At 45.5% G+C, this 24,845-nt stretch overlaps 1 protein-coding gene across 4 annotated transcripts in view; it reads right to left on the bottom strand.

Moving 5' to 3' along the window:
- Positions 1 to 24,845, bottom strand: part of zmiz1a (zinc finger, MIZ-type containing 1a) — a 94,352-nt gene that overhangs the window by 31,875 nt on the left and 37,632 nt on the right. Inside the window, exon 1 of one of the 4 annotated variants that reach the window (XM_047602914.1) lies at positions 15,729 to 15,750. The exons of the other annotated variants lie outside the window; for them this stretch is intronic. The gene's annotated coding sequence lies outside the window, so the exon portion shown is untranslated. Of the gene's footprint in view, positions 1 to 15,728; positions 15,751 to 24,845 lie in introns of those variants that run through there. 4 annotated transcript variants of the gene reach the window in all.

The raw sequence follows: 24,845 nt of genomic DNA, 5'->3' as shown, positions 1-24,845 counted from the left end.
TCATCATTCCTTGTTTACTGTCAAAATAAAACATCCATCATCTGATCATACAGTAGCGAGGGAAACTGAATGTTTTACCAGAAAAATGTTCTCACTGGGCTATAAATGTGTGTTTAACATCGGGGGCAATTTTTCCTCCTCCTTTCCAAATGTTTATTTTCAGTTGCAGACTTTTTTTCTTTTTGGGCTTCTTCCACCCCTATTGTCTGAGCGCGCACGTGCCAAGGACAGGCCTGTCTTTATTGTCTTCCCAACATCTTAATCAGCTACACTCAGCTTACCAGAGGTGCAAATGAAAGGATTACACATCCAATTATGATGTGCATATTATAACCTCCTTTTAAACAGCAGTGGGAGGATGCTGCTATGAATCAGAGCAGAGTAACAAAATCCACAAGTAACGCTAACACCCAAGGAAGCCGCTGTCTCTTTCAGTCAGCGTCTCGAGCACACAAACACGTACACACACGCGTGTGCGCGCGCGTGATTTTTGTTTCCCTCCTTCTCTCTTTCCTGAACAAAACAAGCTGAGGGAAGCGGGGCAAGAATTAAGTGCTCTGAAACAAAAGCACAGTAATATGAAAAGCAGTGAAGTATGGCAGGAAGGGGGCAAGAATGGCCGGGCTCGGAGGGGAAAAGAGATGGAGGGAATGAAAAAGAGGGAGAAATTATCTCTTCATTATCAGCGGCGGCACACGCACACACACGCAGACTTATTCAGGCACGCACCCTGCATACGATCACTCAGAGCATGAGTGATTTCTCATTTCAGACAAATGCCTACCACCTTCGTCGAGTGCAGCTCGCTTTGTGAATGTGATCAGACAGTGAAGGGGGGGGGTTACACGGAAGCAGCTCGAGTCTGCACTCCAACGCTGTGTAGGAGTAGGAGCGGGGCTGGGTCGCAATCAGTGCCTCCATAGGTCAACGGGGGTATTTTAAGATGTCAACGTATAAGACGGCGAATGCAAACGCATGCAAAAGATTTAAATGGCACAAGGCTGCGTTGCGAGGAGTTGCAATGGGATACGTGGAATTCCATTCAAAAGCTTCACTTCACCCTCAAGGGCCCATTTGAGCCCGGACGCAAATGAACAATTCATTCAAAGATATGAAAAGAAGATGTAAAATAATAATAATAAAAAAAAAAGTTAAAGTAAACATGGATGTTAGGTTAATGGATGTGGCTAATGTACGGTGAGTCAACAATGTCCAACATGTTGAAGGTGGATGATGTCAACAATGCATCAGTCTATCCACACACAAGTCTGGATCGAAATATAAAGGACACATTTCATGATTAGTTTGGGAAAAGGAGCTCTCGATATTAGCGGGCGTCACCTAGTAAATAAATACCAATGATCAAACTCTGCTGCTGTGTCTTAATTATATCTTCAACAGGATTTAAATAAATGATCATTCATAAAAAAAAAATAACTAAGACCATTTCAAATCCAAAGAAAGCTGTTAAACAAGGTTTTCAAATCATCAGTCAGTTGCCACATCCAGGTTTTACAATTCAAGGACAACGTACTGTAGATGTCTTTTTTTTTTAATATATAAAGTGCTGCTTTGAATGGGTTTGACACGGCCTTGGTGGCTGAAGGATATTCAGTGAATGAGAGCCTTCAAAGTTAAATAATGTAGAATATTATTTTTGCTGGAGTTTTTCATGGTGCAGAAGCTCAGTCTTCGCCGCGCTGAACCATACTGAAGAGCAATCGCTGAAGTTTGACCAGAGATCGTGTTCATTAGGAAACAGAGGACAACTATGACCCACGCTCTCCGGACCCAGCAGGGAATCTTATCTCCGCCTCAGCATCTTCACTTTTGTGGCCACTTCTTTTTGCTATAGCCCTCAGACATCATTAGAGCCACCCAGCATGCGTCTCCCTTACACCACCTTCCATTTTCCGTTCTATCATTTTCTTCTCCCCGTCCCTCATATCTCAACCCTCCTGCCACTCCGGCTCCCTCCCTCCTTCCCTTCCTCCTCCTCCTCCTCCTCCTCCTTCTTCCTGGGGCCCCGTGTGGGAGCTGCCATAACAGGAGGTGGAATGGATTCATTTGCTCTAATGTGGTTTGGGCTGCAGTGTGGCACGGCACAGAGCGTCACTTTATCCCAGTGCACAGAGCTTCTCTCCCCTCTCTTTCTCTCCCTGTCTGCAGTTGATGTGTTTTCAAACAGGCCAATCAACACCACTCAGCTGTGCTGGCCTCTCCCTCTCACCCTCCCTCTCCCTCGCCCTCCCACAATCTCTGCCCTCAGTATGTCTGTAAAAAGCCACCAGCCATCTCTCACACACAATATTATCTCTAGTGGCAAACTCCCATAGCCAGACGGTTGCTGTTTTTTTTTTGTTGTGTTTTTTTGTGCACTCATTGCTATTATTTTCTGCAGCACATCCACTCTCAGCTACAGATTTTTTTTTTTTATAAACCCACTTCCATAACATCTTTGTCTTTCTACCTTGTTTCCGCCTATTTTCTAGACTCCCTGTTAATCCTCTCCTCCACTAATCTCTACCCCTCTCCTTTTCCTTCTCAGCACAGCCAACTATTAGTCATATCGCTCCCTCTGGGCTTTATAAAACTCTACCCTCCACACATCATCATAACCACCAGCCTCTATAAAAATGTGAAATGACTTGTCCCAGGGGCGGGAAAAAAATAAACTCTAAATGTTGCTGTTTGTTTATCTTCTGTTTTAATGTGACAACCACAGGAGCACCGGGCAGCTATGTGACACCCAACACTGCAAAGCAAACAGCTGTGATGTGGGGATATGTGAGCCGCTCTGTTGCCGTCTATAAATATGGAGCCTCAGTTGTGGAGAATTGCAGGTATGCGCCACCAGATACCCCCGGGAACAGCCGATTATTTCACCACTCAACGTGTGAGATCAAAAAAAAAAAGCATGTACGAAGGGAGCCGAGACGTGGCTTCTCTGTTCTCTCAGCCGATTCTGCTGAAATGATTTGAACCGTTTCCCTTGATCATGGCAGCATTTTGGGGATGGGAGATGAAAGCTTTTGTGCTAATTATCAATTATTGGATATATTATCTTTTTGATATAGTAATTCTTCATAAGGAATGGAATAAAACGGGTCATCGGCAACAAAAAAACAACAATAGTGGTTCATTTTTTACAGCTGGTGTTAGCCAAGTGATTCGGAGGTGGGACTTGTCACCGCATTAGCCAAGGAAACAGTCAGATAAACTTAATGTAGATTGGATAACTTTCATAATATTTGTTTCAATCAACCCAAACCCAGATCTGAAGCTAACCAAGTAGCTTTGGTGCCTAAATCTAACAAAGCAACAATAAAGGAAGGAAACACTGGTTAAAAGTTTAAATCGCCTCCCACATATGTTTGCATTTATGTATGGCACATATAGTCTGTTTTAACTTCCCATGATCTAGCTACGATGATGTCTCATATTTGCCCATTTCAAACAATGGTTAAAGGTAAATGCATAATTTAAATCCTGATAAAAGCTAGATAAAACACGTGAGTGATTGGGCACTGCTACCAGAAAAGATCATCTGAGATTTTTTGGTTCAATCAAACTACTCTAAAGTAAACTGTGGTTCTGATCAGTCCTCTGTACATTGCCCATAAATGACGTTTGCAATGTCAACAACTACCTGGTGAACACATTTAACACAATTAACCAGCTAATTTTACTCAGGATCCAGTAGAGACCCAAGACAGATATTAAAGGAGAGTAAATACTGGACCAATATTCACCTGGTGGCCAGAGGTGTGACTACACCTTTAAGTATAAGGCTGTTTTTCTATATCGAGACGGATTTAAGATATGTTGCTTCCTCTTTTCATATATTTGCAGTCTCAGGTTGGTGCACACAGTTTTTTTTTTTTATTATTATTGTTATTATTTGTTATTGTCTTACGTGAATTAATAAGGAAAAGTGCCATCTATCTAACTATGAGATACGAAATCAGGTCATCCGCGAGCAGAACGGCGCTTGAGCATCACATGATGAATGAATGAACTCCTTATTCCATAGAATGTTCCAGTTGCCGAGGACTATAAATACCAGCTGGGGAAGATTGTATGTCCTGGCTGCCACATACGATTTTCCACTGTCACGAAAGGCAAGATTCTATCACTCGTGATGCACAAGGGTTGTAGGCGAGTGTGTGTGAGGAGAATACGAGTCCAGTGTGTGTGCGTGCGTGCGGACGTTATAACTGTAGCAGGTCTTCGGAGGACAACCAGAAATACTGAGCCCTTTCAGGGAAAGAGTGCATAAATCTCATAAGGTTTATTAAGTGGAATAACAGCAGTCTAGTACATTTAAAAGAATATGCGAGGGAAGAGAGGAGAGGAGAGGAAAGAAGAGGAGACAGGAGAGGCGAGAGGAGAGGAGCATGATTGACGGTGCAGACTGACAGGCTTGTGTAAAGCTAACCTTATGGGCCTGACTCCAGCAGAGCTGTTAGCTCACACACCGCCCCCTGTGGCTGCTGAATGGGTAAACTGACAAATTCCATGTCCTTCGGTTTCAGCACTGGCAAACTGCTGACCCAAATGCAATTAAACAACATCCACCAGGGCGAGTGTAACACATCAGTGTACAGCAGCATATGAGAGTGCATGTGATAGTGTATGTGAGGAGGGAGTGATGAAGTGTGTGCAGGAAAGAGAAACGGATAGACATGGGCAGAGAGGGAGACTTACAAAGAGCGAGTGTGATTCAATCTGCTCACTAAGCCATGAAATGGTATTGGTGTCATTAGGGAGAGCAAAAAATATATCTGTGCCAGCCTGCCCTCCACTCCCCTTGTCTTTGACACTCCAAAAGCACAATCCTTACAAAAAAAGCAACCAGCCCGACCTCTTTGCACTCGATGGAACAAAACGTCCTACAGCGCTGCAGCATCCGCCGAGCATCCTTTATTTCTCACTCTGATCTTTTATTGGGCAAATCCAATCCACCACAAAAAAGACAAACCACTCTTAACCATTTCCTATTACATATAACGCACATAGTACAACCACCACACCACAAAACATGTCATTTCTCTAAAAACTCTTGGCAAAAATGTTAATGGGCGGCTATGCAAGGACTGAGCATAAGTGAGAAGTTACCACAAAGCTGATCAACAACACTAATTAAATTAAAGGACACCATCATTGGATGACTAACAGTGTAAAAATAGAGGAATGTGTGTGAAAGCACCAATAATTCATTATCAAAACACAAAATCTGACAAATATTCAAATTAAGTGCCAGTGGAACAACTCCAAATGTCTTCATCTGATTATAGATTGACTTGTTCTCCTGCTCTTAGTTTGGAGAAAAGGCAGAATGGAAAGAAAGAAATAGACAATAAACACACATAGACGCTCAAGAGGCCAATAAACACTGTTAAATTGTAATGTAATTGTCAGATTCTATGTCGCACGTGGCATGAGTCTGTGATGAGCAGGGCACAGTGAAAGGAGCTCTGAGAAAGAAGCTGCAGCTCTTCATCTAACAGATCACTGTGGCTGCCCTCTTTTCCATTGTATAACTGTATAATCTGTTACAAAGTGGTAAGCACACTTTGAACTGAATGACAGCGGTAAATGCTAAGCTAACTGACAAAGCTGCTGCAGCTTCACAATAAACATCAACTCAACATTTATTGTGATGCTGCAGCAGTGGGAAATTCTGAATTGTTAATAGATATTGACTTAATTTTTGTAAATGAAAATCTTCATGTAACTTTAATTTCTGTACTTCAAACCGCCCATATGTTGCTTGGAAACGACCTCACAAGACACCAGTTGTGTATCACTGTCACCCAATGAGAGGTGAGCACTGAAGATATTCAAATCTTCATCTGAAAAAGACTGACTTCTTATTGACATTTCCATCGCCCTGTTTACAGTACAGAATACAGGACTTGCTCAAGGACACTAGAACAAGACTGATGTTTACCAGTACATGCACGAGGTCCTCCGACACGAGAACAGCCTGTGTATGCAGCGATGCAACAAACACAAACAAATCACGCTTTCAAGCCTCGCACGCTCAGAGTGAAATCCTTTAGCGGAGGATTTTTACACAAACAGCTAAATAACCTTAGAGACCTTCCTGCAAAGGTAGACGCGAGAATGGTGCACTCATTCATCTTGCTCTGCGAGTTTGTGTGTGTGTGTGTGTGTGTGTGTGTGTGTGTGTGAGCGCGAGTGCGAGTAGCGACGACGATCACAAAACATCTGCTTGCGATGAAAATAAAAACAGCATAATGGTGCGCACAGAGCGCCGGTTTCATTCACTGAAGCGATGATCCACACAGGTATTATCAGGCACAAAAAAAAGGCTAATGTGCTTCACTGCAGTTTTTACAAAACAATCTTTCAGCGCTACAAAACGCGCCACTAGCTCGTGTGTGCAAGTCTATCCTATCGGCCCATCTTCACGCGTGCATGTGTCACTTGTCAAAGTGGCAACGCTGACATCCTCCTGCGTGCGCAGGCTTTAATATGCGTTGTGTTGCATCTGCAAAATGCTGTTCTACTGTGCTCCGCTCGTGCGATCCAAGGAGACAAGACAGACAAATAGACGCGGGGACAGAAGGAGACAGGAAAACGCTCACACAACATGTTACATGGAGTCGGAGGTGGGGGGAGACAGGCAGGGAGAGATGGGGGGGGAACGGCTGCAGAGCAGGAGAGAGAGATGGCGAGAGGTCATCCTTGGGTAATTTGTTTTGGTCCTCTCAGAGCGCAGACACACAGGGAGCAGGTAAACCAATTACAGTGTGACATGAATCACTAAGACCTACAGGCAGCCACGCAGCTGGCCCGACCAGACAGCCAGCCAGAGCAGCCAAACAGTCGACTGAGTGCGCGCTGTCCCTTTCTCTAAGTGCCGCTCAATCAAAAGCCACAGCCCTCGTCCCTCCCTTGACCATGACTGCACATTTGGAGGGAGCTGATGAGAGGAATAAACAAACATAATGTCTCCATGAGCTGAGAGACCCTCTGAAGCTCTGACGGCTTTTTAATGTCTCTCTTCAGCGGATCTGAAGAGAAAACACTTCACCCCGACTGCAGGGAAACACTATGAAACGCGCCGGGCATTGCAGATAACGGCCAGGCAGCATTTACTGCCACGACGGTGTCATCGGCGATAATTTAATACAATCTGACAGTGTTTTTTGGTTCCCCGGCTCCATCCCATCTTCGAAACCACAAACAATAACGATAATGATACGGCTCTTTTGAAGAGGCACAAGGTTGGATGTCAAACCCTAATGGATGTTAAAGCCAAGCCAAATACTCCCGGGAGAAGTATTTACACGACAAAGACTTAAGCAATTACTTTAATTTCCCTAATCGCCCGATGGCTGCCAAAACGATGATGTGTGAGGCCTCAGTCATATCAGCGCCACTGGCTATATAACAGAGGAGCAATAAGCAACATAAATAAACAATCATCTAGGTCCCTTTCTCCGTGGCAACATCCCTAATCCTCCACTTGATGTTAAACTGACAGGAGCATCACGAAAATCCGCTCCGACGTCAGGAAGGGGAGAGAATGAAGTTGACAAGGAGCGGGATTGGACTGGATTAGATATCGGCTTGGCACTTTTATTTGACGTGTCCTCGGTGGGCGCTGTGGAGTTAGAAGGGGGTGAATGTTTGACGGAGGGCGTTGGTGTTGGGACCAGGGGCCGTTATAATGGAGAAGCTAATAAAGGCAGCAGGTTGTCGACGGGCACCGGGGACGACGGCTGAGGAGAAGCGACCGGAATAAGTCCGTCGCCCCCTCAACGCGTTCACCAAAGCGCCCGGTCTTCTAATGTTAGCTCAGTGGGCAAAGATAGCTCTCTTCTTGACTGTACATCAGTATGCGCTCTCATGCATCCGCACACACACACAGTGGCAGGCACCAGTGAGACACAGTTGGAAGAGATTTCCTAAGATCTACCATCTTGCTGCCCCTTGAAATTAATAAGGGCCTTTGAACCGCTCTCTAAAAGCAACTAACTGGCCATTTGCACTGTCTGGCTCCGCTGGAAAAGGAACTCCTTGCTTCTTCTCATGAACCCTCTTTTTTTTTTTTCTCTCCTATCGCACTCGCTGCTCTCTTTCCTCTCTTTCCATCTCTTTCACCCCACAATTTCCTATTTTCCTTCCCTCCATCTCTATTGTCTTCCTTCGATCTCCACCCTCTTCATCTCAGCACCCTCTCCTCTCTTCCCTCCACCTCCCTCTCTCCTGACTCCTCGTTCCCTCCCTCCCTCCCTCGCTCACAACCTCCTCCTCCTCCTCCCCCCTATCTCTCTCCGTCTCTCTCTCTCTCCATTCCTCTGGCCCTAAAACCAGCCCCTCGGCCGCCCGCTTGCGCTCACTCAGATGGCTGTTACCATGACAACCCTGTTCTTTCAGCTCTCGCAAAATAATGAAGACAATGTGTTTTCCATTTAGATGAGTTTTCTGGTGCAGCGGGGAGATATGGAGTGTCCATCTTGCCTCCTCTTTCACTGCGGAGGAAATGTAATAAAAAAAAAAAGGGGTTTCTAACCTCTCTCCCCCTGACACTCCTTCACTCTGCCTCCCTCCTCCCGACAGACTCATGCACACACAGGTTAGGGTGCTGCGTAAGCCAGCTGGGTGGCAGCTCAGTCCTTTTCACCACAGCTTATAGGAGAGCGGCAGCAGAAGCTAATGCCTGTCTGGCATTACAACAAAGAACATTATCGATGGGAGATTTTTTTTGCACCTTAGGTGTCATCTCTACGCTAAAAAAGAAAAGGGTTCTCAGGTAGACACTTTGCTTATTAAAAATAACTGCAGTAAAAATCACAGTAGCCAACTTGTCTGGTCCCTGTTGTCAAATCCAAGCTGTGACAAAGATAAACTTTGAACGAGTCTTATTTCGTGTTTTTTGGGAACTTGGCAGCCATATTTTCACAGCATAACGCTCCGGTGCGGGAATAAATGCCATGACAACTAAAATTGATGGAGAGAGCTTTCTTTATTCTCCCTCTCCCTCTCTGTGTCTCACCGATGTGGATTTATTAACTCGCGCACGGCACACGAGGGGAACTGCAATCCAACCACTTGTTAAGACCGAAAAGCAACATTTACTCTGCTCTGCGTGGTTGCAACATGCTGGCGTTTTCACCCAGAGGTTCAACACACACAGTCTTGATTTTTTTTTTTTTTTTTTTTTTCAACCTCTAAGTCCAAGTGAAAGGTGAAACATTTCATCTAACACTGCCAGGACTTTGCTGAGACCGTAAAATAACACGCACACATTTAAAAGCAGAGGCAGCTAATCTGCATAAATCAGGATGTTTTTTTCCCTGGATCACACACTGGGATATACTGTATAGAAATATTCTGTATAGCTTTTCTCAACCCCGAGAAAAGAGGAGACACTCATGAGAGAACTAGAGAGAGGGAGCAGTATAATATGTGTATGTCTGCGTGTTTACAGTGGAAATAGTGAGTCTGGGACATTTTCTTTGGGTCTCTTTTCCAGTGTTTATGGAGAGTGGTGAGGAACAACACTTCCTGAGAGGAAAGCCAGCTTTCCGAGTCCAAGCCCAATTCCAAGCCACGCAGACGGGGAACGCTCTGTCTCCAATTTATGTTTTCCACTCAGCGCCGCGTAAACACGACGGCAGAAAAACTGGTTTCAGATAATCCACTTGCGCAAAAACAAAGGCAGACAAGGCAGACTAATCGCGGACAAATGAGGCCAAATTGTGTCGGAACGCAGTGATAGCCCAGCGCTCCCAGTGTTTACCAGCTCTAACGGGGGCCTTTCTCGTCGAAGGAGCCGCGAGGAGAACATGACATAACGAGAACCAGGCGTCATCGAGGTTCCACTCCTTCGACCTCCTCTCGTAATTTTCACTCCCCGGCCTGTCAACGCAGGTGACAACAGGGGTGGGGGTGGGGGGGCGTCAAAAGAAAGCTGGAAGGAGAAACTCTTGCGTGCTTCTCAGTTTCTCCCCTCGCTGCCGGCCCGCTCTCCGCTCTCGCTTAATTACATCCAGATCAGACTATTAATGAAGTCAGTCTGATTTTAACAACACCTACAGGGAGTGAAGGAGGGCTTCCCTCAGCCAGAGAGCATATCAAATCAAACCGGGCTGCTGGCCTTGAAGGGTTTTGTGACCAATAATTATTTTCACTGTTAATTATTATTATTTTTGACTCCAAATTCAGCAATGTCAGACTCATAATAGGGATATCCTTCATTTTAAAACTTGTCATCAGCTGCAACCAATGCAGGGAAGTCACTTTCGGCGATACATTACACGTTTACCTGAAGTTGTTAATTATCAAATAGTCAAAAATGTCACAAAATACTAAAAAAGAAAAAGAAAAATACTAAACTCAGAATGATGTAAAATTGAGTGGCAAATTCTCTCCAACCAAAAGCCAATACCAGTGCATTTTTTTTGCTTGACAAATTACCAAAATGATTAATCGATTACCAAAGCTGTTGATGAATGTCCCGTCTTTGGCCGTGATTAATGGACGGGCCATTTCGGTGCTAAAGCTCACACTCCAGCTCAGCTCCTTAGCCGATCGAGGAAGACGTGTTTATCCGTCGCCACGCTGCCGTTTGAAGCGCAGGGAGGCAGCCATGTCTGCTGATGTATACGTTTAAACAAACCTAATCATCAGCCAAAGGAGTCATACAGCCTTCTTTTCACACGCTGTTTACTTGCCCGCTGCGAGGAAAAACTAGCCGCGTTTGATCCTCAAAGGGTACACCGCCAGCGATGCACAAACAAACGCTTGAACAAATACAAGGTGGGGGTTGTACATTATACAGTTCCATATGTACAGCATGGAATATGATGGCAGCCTTTTGATGAGCAGGCTCCCTGTATGGGGGCTTTAAAGTGCTCCAGTGATGCAGTTGCTTCCCACATGCATCCATATTTGATGTAGAGCATGTGGCGGGAAACAGCCTCCGTGCTCCAGGCGCTCTGATCTTCTGCAGACACTCCTGTCAGAAAGCATGATGGCACGACGCGTGCCTGTAACTGTCTCATCTATTGTGTATGTTTACACATGTGAGCCCATTTGTGTGAACGTGCGCCACTAGGTGTGTGTGTGTGTGTGTGTGTCCCAGTGCCTGGCCCGCTCTGTAATACCATTGTCCACTGCCACCTGCAGAGCACAGCAGCATTAGAAGATCCCCCACCGCCGCCGCCGACAGCCACCCCGACACGCACACACAAATCCCCACAGATCAAAACACTGCACTCCATCAAATCCAGTGAAAAGCCTGTTTACTGATGATCCTGTGTGAAGACAACAGGCAGCTGGTGTAGGAGATGGAGAGCGAGAGAACACGGGAGGTGAGGGGTGAGAGTGGTTGAGGCAGGGGAAGCTATCGGGGAGTGGCCCACTGCAGGGGCTTTTATTATCAGCCATTGTGAGGGAGCTAGGTGGGATAATTGGTCTCCTAAGCTCAATGTGCTCCATGCATTTTTAACAAGCCCGCACTGTTGCTCGTTTAATATATAGGCAAGAGATAACAGATACCAGAGAAATGCTGTGAAATGCAATGTTTATGTGAGGCCGAGGGAATGGTGCAGATGTTAAATTACTGCTCAAATTTAGCTTCTGTTAATGTTATTAGCACTTAGGTTTGCGTAATTGGTGTAAATGCCTTATCAAGCCGGAGAGACTGAGCCAGTTGTAGAAACTAAGATACAGCGCGGCGCGTGCGAAGAGATATTTGTATAGATATTTATGATATTGTGTCAGCCTTCTGTTATACCAAACCAAAGGTTCAGAGACAGACACAATTAAAAACAGATCAACCGAATTAGTTACTGCTAAGTTTCTGTGCTCCAGCCAAGGGCTGACTCAGATATCAGTCAGCTGAGATAAAACTGTTTAGCTTTTAATCAGTGTGCTCATTTCAAATCATGTCTAATATTACATAATAAGAAAATAAATTGTTTTTAGAGTTGTGATATTGTTTTTTTTTGGTCTGCATATTGATTATTGACTCAGCGCACAAAATAGCAGAAGACAGGGAAACGTTTCCAAAGCCTGAGGCACAACTTTTGGCATTTTCCCTGGAAAACAATAAACATTGATTGCAAATGAAATTTCTGTTGATTATCAATTCATCAACGCATCGTTTCAGTCCTCATTAGTTTGTAACATTTAACACAACCCTTGCCTACTCCGTCTGGAAGGCGGACCGAATAACTGGCCTGAAAACCGAACACCTTTTCGTTATTATGAGATTGAGAGTGCGATTGGAGCTCACTGGTGGCTTTCTAAAGGGACGCACTCTTGTCGAGACCACATGGGAGAATATCAATACGAACTAATTCCAGCTTCAAGGAAAAAGTTCCCCAAACGATAACCACAAACAATGCTGGTATGGGACTTGGAGCCGTGGTGTCATTTACAATAGAAGAGCAACAACCCACTAGCTATGTATTTAAGCTCTGCTTGTTTGACTTGGAAACATTTAAGGTGAGAAATAAAAAATTACACTGGTGGATGGCATTATACACCAGTCAGGCATAATATTATGACCACCTGTCTAATATTGTGTAGGTCTCCCCTATGCCTACTGCTGGGTGATGGCTGCTCCCATCATGGAGTGTCATTGCTAAGGGGTGGGGGTGCCTGCTCTGGTCTAGGTGGGTGGTACATGTCTAAGTAACATCCACACAATTGCAAAGTCCAAGTCCAGTGGTTTTAATGTTGTGGCTGATCTGTCTAAGTGGACCAGGTTTAAGAGATGCACGAGGCCTGCCGCTGTCCCAAAAATACTGACAACCATCCAGCAACTCGGCGATGGTAAGAAAATAAAACACGCACCAGCACAAGCCAAGACATCTGACCCCCTTAAAATACCTTGTAATGTTCTTACTGACCTCAGAGCAACAAAATGAGCATTAGAGCCGTCTCAGACGGGCATTAGAGGGCTGCAGCGATCAGGAAGTTAAGAGGGTAGTGGCAGGGAGCAGAAGCACCCGAGTTTAAGTGAATTAACAAAACTAAGTCGTGTTTAACCCCGGCATGAGTCCATCTCTCCTTGTCGCAGGGCACGCTGCCTGGGCTGCCACCTCGTAATAGCATTAAACACATCCCGAAGTGATGTTTGGGAGGGAGCACGCTGCACTACAGACCAGACCGTGTAGGGCCACTTACAGTACACTTGGAACAAAAAATGGTTTTTCGGCAGAATGGGGAGGGGGGAGTGAAATACAGAGAGGACAGAATACAGAGACAAGAGGTGGCAGGTGGAGGGAGTTTGATTAATGACGAGTCTTTTTGGCTCCCTTCCTCCTACCGTGCTTCCTTCAGGGACCCCACAGACCTCCCCCAATATCCTGCTCAGAAGCCCTCCATGAGATCTCCAGTCTGGATCCATCCATCAACCCCACTCCCGCCAGCCACCCACAACAGACGACAACCCCCACCTGCTCCTTTCTGCCTCCTCTCCATTAGGGTCAAGGCTAACAATTACCACACATTAACTCCAGTCTGAAACTTAAACCCGTAGCGGTGTGTGAATATGGGAGCTCGGTGCCATCTTTTAGCCGACTTTCAAAGCGCTTCTTGTTTCATTTTTGTTCAGTAAAAAAAATGAAGCAACTAATCTTCCAGTGTCGCATTCTTCCAAGCTACATTGCCTATTTGAGCACTTTTGAAGAACGAGTGCAAATAAATGGCTTCGTAAAACCACAGCCAGAATGGACAAGGCCTATCTGCTCCATACATGTGTCAGTACACATTCCTGTTTACACTGCACTCCGTCAGGGTGGTTAAACCGGGTACACAGTCATCAGGTCACAGCTTTGATGTGAGTACAAAAGCTGCATAGCGGATGTGAGCAAGCCCACACCTCCACCGGCCCCCAGCCCCCAGCTGAGCGGCCAATCCTCTCCTCTGACTGAGCAACAATCACACACGCACACACGCACGCAAAGAGAGACGCAGAGAGCTGAGCATAAGCATCTGGATCACACAAATGAATTCTATTTTCTGATGGCAGACAGACGGACCCGCTGGATGGCCGCCGCTAATCTGCCGCCTCTCCTCCTCCTCCTCCTCCTCCCACCGCCACCTATAATCCCTGACAGAGAGGCAGACAGCGAGAAAGAAAGAGTTTAGGACAGTGAGAGAAACAGGGGAAACCGAAGGAGGGGCGTTTGCACAATGGTGAAAATAGGCTTGATCTGATTCCTTGATCTGAAATGAAATGAGTCGCCCGCTGGCTAAACAAACACTTGTTGGCCACTTCGCCGGCGCTACTCAACACAATGGAAGACAGATGATGTTTCATTCACACTCTTGGCTGCCTTGTTTGATTTGCTGGCACAGCACAGTTTATATAGTGGAAGAAATAATAAACTTGCCAACGAAAGCTGCAGCGGCGCAGGTCTCGCCCGAGTCTCGTTAGGCGGCAGAAGACTCGGCGGCGAACGCGCTCAGAACGAGAAAACACGCCGCGAGAGCCATATTTCTTCCCATTAAGTGTAACTGACTTGTAATTTAGCCCAATCTCCTGTGGGTTTGTCTGTGATCCCAGCACAGCAGCTGTGAGAAAAAAAAAAAAAAAAAAGCGAGCAGACATAAAGATGAGGTGTATGAGCGTGTGTGTCTTGTGTGCTACAATATGTGCTTTGTATTCATTGCAGATAACAGGAGGACGTTGGAGAGGAGAAAACAGCAGGCATTGATTTTGTGTGCTGGGCAGGCATTTCTCCATTCCAGAACCTGGTCGATACATACACCCAGAGCAGGGAGCACAGGAGTGGTTGTACACCACTCTGGACACTACACACACACACACGTACTTGTAGTCGGCAGCAGGCGGACACGAGGCCCATCAGGTAATCAGGTAATCACAGGTGTCTTACAGGTGTCTTATTACCTGGCAGCCCATTCAAAACAGACACAAGCGTGAACAAATACCACTACTTTGCAAACACGGGCCCGAATGAAGAAGGCAAAAACGAACAAATGGATTCAACAAGGCGGGAGAAGGCGGGGGCATGTTTCAGCATTAAATCCTTTATCAAGTAGCAGGCAAATCAAACATTGATTTCCATGAGCCACTGTGCCGTGGGCAATAAGGATCTCCCTCATCAACCGAGGCAGCACCGGCCACACACACACACACACACACACACACACACACACACACTTTATACACGCGGCGCATACACAAACACACCGACAGCAGACTAAATGAACTTTACGTCGGATAGTAACAGCTGCAATCTGAATGGGAAAAACAATTGCGGGGCCGTTCTGTGAGATCGGCCCGGTGTGGATCCAGGTCCAGAGCGGGACGCCAGTCAGCTCTGATCAAAGGCGCCCAGCCCGAGCCGGACGAGCAACCATTAGAGGGGTCACAGTGACAAATGTGACTGTTCAGCCCACGTTAATGTTTAATGAGACACACACAAAAAACAAAAAAAAACAACCGCGCTGCTTTTTCTAGAATTGCTTGATTTGTGTTGCAGAGAGTCAGGCTGGGCAACATTTGAATATTTTCATCAGTTTTCTATCAAAACGTAAATCTAATCAAATGAGAGGGAATTTGATTAGAGGGTGGGTTCGTTATGTGAGGAATGCTACTACTGCTCATGAGTATTTTGGTTGTTTGCGCGATTCTACATCAAGGACTCACAATGATCCTCAACTACCAGTGAGGCAAGAATCAACATACACGACAAACTGCAGACGTCACTGACCTTGCCGTCTTTGCAAGAATCCGCTGTCGTGACGTCAGATTCTGCCTTTTATCACGGGACTGCTGCCTGCATAAGAAGGAGGCACACCGGCTGTAACCACCAATTTCTATCTGTTATCAACCCTTCACGGGGTGCAGTACGGACAAAGATTATTTCCGGAATAGTGATAAAAACACTTGACTGGACGGAGATTGCTTTTGTTCTGGTGTCTCGCTACAGCAAAGTGGTCCATGACTCAAATGGGAGGTGTCCACCAGGAACGAGACGTATAATTTATTTGTAGCCAACAAAATACAACCAATAAAGGCTATGTTACACTGGACAATCCCATGAGGAAGTGTGCAGGGAGACTCTAAGGAAGCTGAGTGTGACAATAAGCTGCAATGCCAAAGTGTACCAATACGATTTGGGAGTAAAAGAAAAAAATACTTATCAGTGTTTATTTGTAGTTGGTTTAAGTAATAAAGTTTTACTGTCTCTTGATGCGTTACTGCCACCTGAGTAAAAGCACTGACCACTGGCGACCCAAAAATGTCTTCTCCTGCTCTCCTAACATTAAAATTTTAGCAGCAATATCAATAAATGAATGTATTTTGAATTCGGAGCATCCAGCCGTACAAGTCACAATCCGACGCCAACTGCACCGAGCCACCAGAACGCTCTCCAACCAGCTTTCTCTTAGGAAATTAAACTGTTGTGACATTTTAAGTTGCTACCCGAGAGCCTGTGCTGGACTGGTGGGGTGACGAACAGGCACACACAGAGGAACACAGAAACATATGTATGTAAAAGATACATGCAGGGAGAAGCAAAATGGAAAAACAGGCTCAGGAAATCGGCCAGTTCCTGTATAAGGGAGGTAGAGAATGGAAGAAAACTAGAGAAGGACGGGCCTTATGTAACAGTAGTGTCACTCTTCTTTCTGACACATGGACATATAAGAGTGTCAGGAGTTTCCACTTATTATTAAAGTCTTCAGAGGGAAAGGAGACGGAGGCACTGAGGAGACTTCAGATCTTTCTGGATAAAAAAAAAATCCAAAAATGGAATATGAAATGTTGATTTGAATGCGAAATGTTTCTGGAATAATGCAGGGGATCATTTTCGACCCAGAAATTGAATAATCAATCAACAAAAGTTTTAAGAGCTTAACCAAACCAGACCTTTCCTCACCATAACTCAACACAGTAAACTTTAACCTCTGAGGCACAAGGATCAGGACAGATGACCCCCCACTGAAACCAGAGCCACCGGGTTTCCTCTTTAGACAGCTGAACCTCACCGATGCACAAAACAAACGAAATCAGAAACACCTGTTTCCAGACCGTTTCCAACACGTTCGGATGAGCCCGCGCACCATTATTCCTGCACACACACGGAGTTCTCGCTTAAAACAGGCCTGGGATTGTCTATTGTGTCTGCTGCAGTGGGCATGTGTGAGTGTGCGCCCAGAGAGAATAACAAAAGAAACACAGTAACAGCGCACCGCTCATGTTTCCATTAAAGGCTGCAGAGACAGATTAGAAGAGTGTTGGTGATAATTGCAACACAAATTGTGAAAGGCAGTATTAATGCAGTTAAAGTGTCGGTGGTTGTTGTTAAGGCTCTCAGCGCCGATCACTTATTCATGGATGAAATATTTCCCGAGTGTCACTTTAAAGTTCAGACTGAATTTTATTTCTGAAAAGTTCCAGTTCAGATCTACTCAACCTTGGTATCATTAAAGGAAACATTCATGGGCTTCGGCTCATTCAAAACGAGATATCACATTACTTAAACTGTCGCTGGTCTTCACTGAGTTTTAGAAAAGATTTAAGATGTAACCGAGTTACAGTTGTGGTCTTTTTTTACTCCTAAGAGCCCTAGTCTGCCATGACTAAAGTTTTATCATGACACGAATATAATCATGATTGAAAGTGCACATTCAATTCTTTAAACCCACAATTCAGATTTCATTGTGGGGCGTGTTTCAACCGATACAGAGGAAAAAAAAACACCTCTGGGTTCAGCCATGACTCATCTTCGGCAAAATTTCGGCGGAACTTTCAAAGCAGGAAGTGGAAACAAAAATTAAGCTGGCAAAAAAAAAAGGCTCAGCACTGACTAGCGTATGCGTGGCGTTGTTACAGAGCGAGCCAGACTGATGAGCGCACAAGTATAAATGGCTCACACCGGCGTAGGCTATGTGCGTAGGTTGTGGCGTCTAGTACCGCAGTACCTTAAATCAGCCTTTATAAAGGAGAGTAAACAGTGCACTTTTTGGGGCTTTCTACTTCAAGTGGCGGATAAATACGCATTTGGTACTCTGGGGGATGCTTGCAGCTGCAGGTTGGTGCATAGGGGATGAAAATAACTAAAACTACATAGCCCGTGTTGTCATGGTGAAGGAACATAAGAGCAATGGTGTGGCTTATTGATGTGTTTTAATCAATTCTGGACAACGGCGGTGGTTCAGCACAGAGGAATAATCTCCATCTAGCTTTTTGACTAGAAATGTAGCACTTGTAGGATCAGTTTTCTGTTGGATATGGATTTGAGGAGAATAAGGAAGGTGTACGATATTTGCTCAAATATTACTCAAAGTAAGGTACTGAAAAAAGCGTTAGTTGCTCTTAGTCAAGTCGGAGTCAGAAATGGATGAGGACAAATGAGCCAGGGCTGTAAGGAGCTCTGAAAGTGCACATATCCATTATACGACTGGAATAAACCTTTCTACGGTATAAATGGCGTGTCTGTGTGTGTACATGTATGTTGGGGTGTTCTTTTCCTGTTAAGAGTTCATTAAGAGCAGCCACTTCCCCGCTGGCTGAATGGAGGAGTAGCAGCTTCAGGCTCATTGTGGATCCACTAATCCTTCACTTATCTGAAACACGTCAATACTGCTGCTGGCCCCCACCTTCCACTCCATTCTCTGCTTTCTTCCCTCTCCTCAATTTTCTCCCCCCCAAGCCCTCTCACCCTTACCATTCCCACCTTGCAGCTCTCATTCCAGCCCCCCCCCCCATCTTCTGCCCCACCCAGCCTCCCCGAAGGTGATGCTTGAAATCCATCCCATCTCTTTTCCTTCCTCTGGACAAAACAGAAAGAGTATAGGGAGTAATAAGGCAGAGCAGCAGGGGTGGGATGGCCCTAGCAAGGTCATTAAGCCTCACACACAAACACAGACTCCTCCAAAAAGGCTGCTGAGGTGAGGGGCCCCAGGGGGTCGGAGGGGGGGCAATTCTGCTTGTGCCTGTGTGTATGCGTTGGGAAGGCATTTTATGTGTTTCGCGAGGTGGGGTGAACGATGAGGCCACACACCTTTCACCGGCACTAACAAGTGAATCTGCCGACATTCAGCGGCGCCTCGGAGTCTTTGAACCGAAGCCGATCCAAATTCTGCAGGTTCTCTAAAAAGCAGCGTTCTTAGAAAGGAACGGCCTTTTCATTTGAATCCACCGCAAAACTCACCAAAACACATCCAGTTCATTTAAGTGGGTTAATAACACCTTGCGGCAGACTGAGACATGTTTCATTGCAGGTTTTACAGACTGTCAGCCCCTGCAGCTGGTTAAGTGAGAAACTCCCACATCAAACTGGAAAAAAAAGGGTTCCTTTACCAAATAAAAGCATAAAATCATAGACTGTACATAGGAATTATTGATGGAGGGGAGGGGAGAGGAGAAGAGAGGTTGTAACTAGATTTGTCTTTACAGCAATAAGGATAAAAGATCTTTAGACAGGATCTGGCTGGACCACTCTATAGCTAGGAGCTGATACAGCAGTGCACAGCCAGCGGTGCATCATTTTTCATCTCCAAATCTGCTTTGGCGTGGTCAGAAGTGGTACTGTGTGGCGAGGGTGTGACGGAGGGTGGGCAGTGCACTCAGACAAAAACACTGAGGGGCTCTGAGAGGGAGGGGCTTTGAGGCAGGATGCATTGTGGTCCGTTTCTTGTTTTTGTTGTTTTGTTGTTTTTTTTTTTTTTTATTATTGGTGCTACACCAACAACACAAGGCTGGGTCTTCCCTCACTGCTCAGCTGAGCAATCAGGTCACCTCATCTTGACAGACACAAACACACGCACACACACACACACATGCGTAGAAAACGCACAGTACACGGAGCCTGCAGCTGTTGCCAATGATGTCAGTCCTGATTTGGCTAAACTAGCCTTTTGTCTCACAGCATGAACGCAGAGCAGAGGGGGAGGCATCATTTGGCAGTGCAGCAAGAGTTTTTCTGTCTCTAAGACTGCTTGGATTAAGGCTTAGCTACTGGTTGCTGACAGGAGAGTGTGATGGTGAAGACTGTTGTTGTTGAACCGTGATTAAAAAGCTGACAACTTTCATATCATTCACAGAGCAAAGATGATACATGTTCTCTGGTTCCAGCTTCTCAAATGTTAGATTTGTAACAAGACCCTATTATCATGAGAGTCTGGTAACACGCTACTGGAATTTCATAATTGTACGTGTTTCAACTAGGGGTGGATATTGGCAAGGACCTCATGATATGATACGTATCACAATACTTTAGTCACGATACGATACATTATTGCGATATTACGATATTGCCATATATTGCCATATTTTGCATAGTTCACTGAGAATTTTTTAAATGCAGCTTAAAATACATGTTGTATACATCAGATGGCATCAGTGATAATTAATTGGACAAATCAAGTCAAAAAACTAAATTAATCCAAATGATCCATTTCCAATTTATTGCAAAAACAAAACAAAAAAAAAAAAAAACGGATCTTGGCCAAGGCAATGGAGCAACTCCAGACTAACCTTTCCCAATAAAACATTTGTGGGCAGGAAGATTTCTGAATTTCTAAATTTGTTTCTATAACCAATAGCCCACAACTCCCAAACTGTGTCACCATTACACCACCAAGCCCATGAAGCCCAGAACCATCTCTGTGACTGAATCTGTGTACCTGGCTGTATGTTAGCATTACACAATTAAAACTCAAGGGGAAACGGAATCCTTTAAAGCACATTCAATCCAGCTATATAGTAAAAGTGAATCCGAGCACACAACACAATTTTCTTCCCAGCTACTGTGCACCAAACTGTCAACAAACAAGTATAAAAACCTACAAGCTCTTGATAACTGCCAGCCTCCTCAGCAGGTTACCGACACCTCACTGTAATGAGCTGTTTCAAAAACTTGTAGAAGTACAAAACTGATAATGTAACACAAAGTTAGAGACCGCGCTCTAGTCAAACGCCCCCTACCCCCTTATCCAACACATACACACACACACACATGCGCACACAGACAAACACTCTCCGCCTCCAACCCCCTGATGTCTGTTGGCAGAGCTGTCTGAGGAGTTTAATTGGTACTTTCTTATTTTTTCCCTCTTTCTCACTCTGTCCCTCTGTCACTCTCTCACTCATCTGTGTGTGCGTGTGTGTTTTCATGGCAAGAGGATGAGAGCGTGGGTGCCCACTAAATGAAACAGAGGCTGAAGCAACTGCGCACTCTGTGGCGATGTGATGGGGCGAGCCAACTCGGTTAACCGAATCTTGGAATGAGAATGCCGAATTAGGCGAACGCCGCAAACATACAAGCGCGCGTGAGCGCACACACACACACACACACTCCCAGATGCACACACAAACAAGTTGTCCTGGTGCCCAGGCATCCTTCCTGCTGCCAGTAATGAGGAGGTTTGGAGATGTGCATTTGTTTGTGCAGATCAGAAACACACTTTAATGGCTGACTCGACGGCTCGCGCGCCAGTTTCAGTCGACGGATTCGGCATCGTGTTTACTCTCTCATTTGTGTACAGTAGCTTTTATTGCTGCCTGCGCGCATACACACACACACACAGCTACATATCACACCTGCTGACATGAAAATGCAAACATAGCATGAGACACTCTTCTGCTAAGCTATTATGCCGTCAGTGACATTTTCAAAAATAATCCTACTTCTCCTGACATTTCATGCGGCGGCTGCTACGGTGCTGCTGCCGCCGTACGAGCGGGGCCTGCCTCCCGATCAGAGATGTGTTTTCGTGAAAGCCCGGCAGCCAAGGCTGCTTGTCGGAGCAATGATTTGATTAGGTTTGCGCTGATTACAGCTGGTTACAATATACAGTTCTGTCAGAGAGAGAGCGGGAGGGCAGGAGAGGGAGTGATTGAGAGAGGAAATGTCAGTTTGTCAAGGCTGTCAGGAGCGATGCTATAATGCACTGCCACGTTTAGCCGAGACGCGTGTGAGCAGTCGAGTGAAGGCTAAAAATGAATCGGCTGATATCAAAGGGTGCCAGTGAGGATATTAATACAAATCTTTAAGCAGTTATCAGCACCCAGGGGAGCAATACAATGCTTAACGCGAACTAGCTCCTCTGAATGAGATCACGGTAAAGGAGAAGGAGCAGCGTGTCAGAACGACTCCCATTTCACAAACAGCGCTATCAGAGACAAACACTTTTAAAGGCAAGTGCCTTTCTTTAGCATTGTGCTGAGCGCTGCACACATGCAACACAGTGGCGTAGCAGCTCAGCCGTGGTGTGTAATATTGGCTGAGAACAAATAATCTGTAAAGCCCCAAATGCCCTTTGCCTTTGTAAGCTTTATGAAATATTAACCAAATTAATCTACAGTCTTTTTCTCCCTGAGAACATACTGTGCTGCTACTGATTCCCTGTAAACCAACAATCATTCCAGAGATTAATTCAAAGAATTGCAGCGACGTATTTGATCTCCGAAAGCCAGGGACAAGGTGTAATTATTCCCCCTCCATATATTGTGTTTTCTATTAATTAAGCCGGTGCCAGAGCAGTGTTTAAGTGGCAGCCGCAGAGTCACGGGCATCTCTCAACGCAGCTTCACTCCTAACAGCAAGTGTCCCACGCGCGGAACACGTTATTATAACATTACAGGGCTTAACAGTGCAGCACCTGGTAGGAGGTCATATTGCGCTGTACCCCTGTGAAGATATTTTTAAAGGCCGATATGATACCCTGTTTAGTGGAGCAATTTCTAGATGCCTCAAGGCAGAACAAAAGGGCAGAGTTCAGCGGGAGCAGAAAAGAGCTTCACTCTAAACATGTGACCAGAAGATGAGGACGACAGGGTAAAATAGAAAATCATTTGAAGGGATTTTATAGATTGCAGATTTAATGTCCGTCTGATGGAAAAAAAAAAAAAAAAAAAAAAAAAAGATCAGAATAAATCCTCTTAGCCGTTTGTTTGGTAATCTGATTTAGTCTGATTTTTAGGCTGCTATCTCTGGTTGTGGTTACTGATGCTGTCTCTGGACTGACCACAGTCATTTTCACCGTCACCACCGCCGCCACCCCCTCCCCTCCTTCCACCACAGTATTAGAGTTTCGGGCTTCACATGCAAACAAAATATCAGTGCATGTAAATCCACGGCGTGGTTCGCCAAATCCAGCGACGCGTCTGCTTTATGAACCGATTCCCCGCTCTGACATCGCTCAAGAGAGGCACAGTGTGGCTGTCCCTGCTCCAAATAAATGACCTACTTTGCACATTAACACACATTTACATGCAGGCGAGATCCAGAGCAGCTTTATGGCTTCTGTTTCCAGCTCAGACGCTTCTCGCTTTAAGTGCAACGTGGCTCTTGTTCAATTCTTAGAAATCGCAGGCCTTTTTCTAATTCCCCCCTCCATCCTGGAGGAGAGCATTCAGACAGGAAAGCTGAATGGAGACAGGTCAAACCAGATTTCCTTTCAACTTAACTGGAAAATGTGCGCTTCGTGTGTGCCAGCCTCTCCGGCAGAATTGTACTTCTGTCGTGCACGGGTGTAAAAGGAAGGTAAGCTGGCACAGAGGCCCACCTAAGGTGCTCCCAGCACAGGCAGAGCTATTTCCAGACCAGCGGCCCCTCCCGTCTCCTGCACCTCCACCTCTGGCAGGGAAACCACACCACTGCACAGGCCCCAGTCACAGACACAACTCAAGAATGGATCCATTATTCACAGAAGCACACAGGGGACTGGCACACAAGGGCAGGATGTGGTAGCAGCACACGAATACTTACTTTTACTTAACTTAGAAGTGCTCGAGTAGGCAGGATACATAATGAATTTTTTTTTTTTTTTTTTTTTTAAAAGCAGCTAGTTCAGCTTTGCAGTTAAGCAATATTATACGTCTCGTGTGATTTGAGTGATGTAAAATAATCGAAACGGCTCGCACCAGAACTGATTTTTCTACGCGCGCGATCGTTGCCCAAATGATGCGTGCGAACTAACTGCGGACGCGCACAAACGGCGGCAACACAACGCCGATGAAAGTCGCCGCACGCTCAAGACACACGTCAAGGTCTGAGAATGCCTGACAGCACAACTCAAATCCACACAAGTTGACACGGATGAATATGTAAGTGCTTTCATTCCCTCGCGCTTCCTCTCAGATGCACACAAAGAGGCCAGATTGTATAGGAGTTTGCTCGCGGACCATGATAAGAAAAAAACGTAACTGCGTAATCTGATATGCATGACTTGAGGTTTCTCTCTGCCTTTCTTTTCCTCTTGGAAATCGCAGGTTGCATCCATAATTTACACCAGCCTCCGTCTGTTTCTCTCTTTTCCACTCGGCTCCCTCCCTCTTTTTTTTTCTTCTCCCCTCTCTCTCTCCATCTCCCCTTCTCTCTCCTGGCAATCTGGCTTTTGCAGCTTTGCTCATTAGCATATTGCAGAATGTGCAGATGCCACCAAGAATTATTCACCTTCCAGCGCTTTGATGCCTTTTCGCATGTATACAAACTACACTGTCGACATTTTGCACAGCCTCCCAAACAAAAGCAGAGGGGTAAGGTCGCCCTTTTACTTAAATGCATTGGGAGGGGGGGGGGCCTTAACATGACATCCCTTTGATGATGTGTGATGTTTCCCCCGCTTCCTCATTCACCCCAATTACATCATCCACCGTGGTGGTCAAAGGTTTTCGACACTGTGGTGACGACTGATGGGGCGTTTCATCTCTGCCAAGGTTTAAATGAACACTTAATATTCATGCAGTTCGAGGGATAACCGAATGCATAATAATCCGTGCTGTTCAAAGGCTAATTGAACACAATATTCATGCATGTTATTCCTTCAAATGGAGCCTTGTTCTGCGGGTTATGCAGCGAATGACTGGAGGATGG

Source organism: Mugil cephalus, chromosome 13 (assembly GCF_022458985.1).
Source record: "Mugil cephalus isolate CIBA_MC_2020 chromosome 13, CIBA_Mcephalus_1.1, whole genome shotgun sequence".
In the NCBI taxonomy this organism is placed as follows: domain Eukaryota; kingdom Metazoa; phylum Chordata; class Actinopteri; order Mugiliformes; family Mugilidae; genus Mugil; species Mugil cephalus.
Note: the sequence above shows the minus strand (reverse complement) of the source record. Positions and strands in the feature narration are given on the sequence as shown.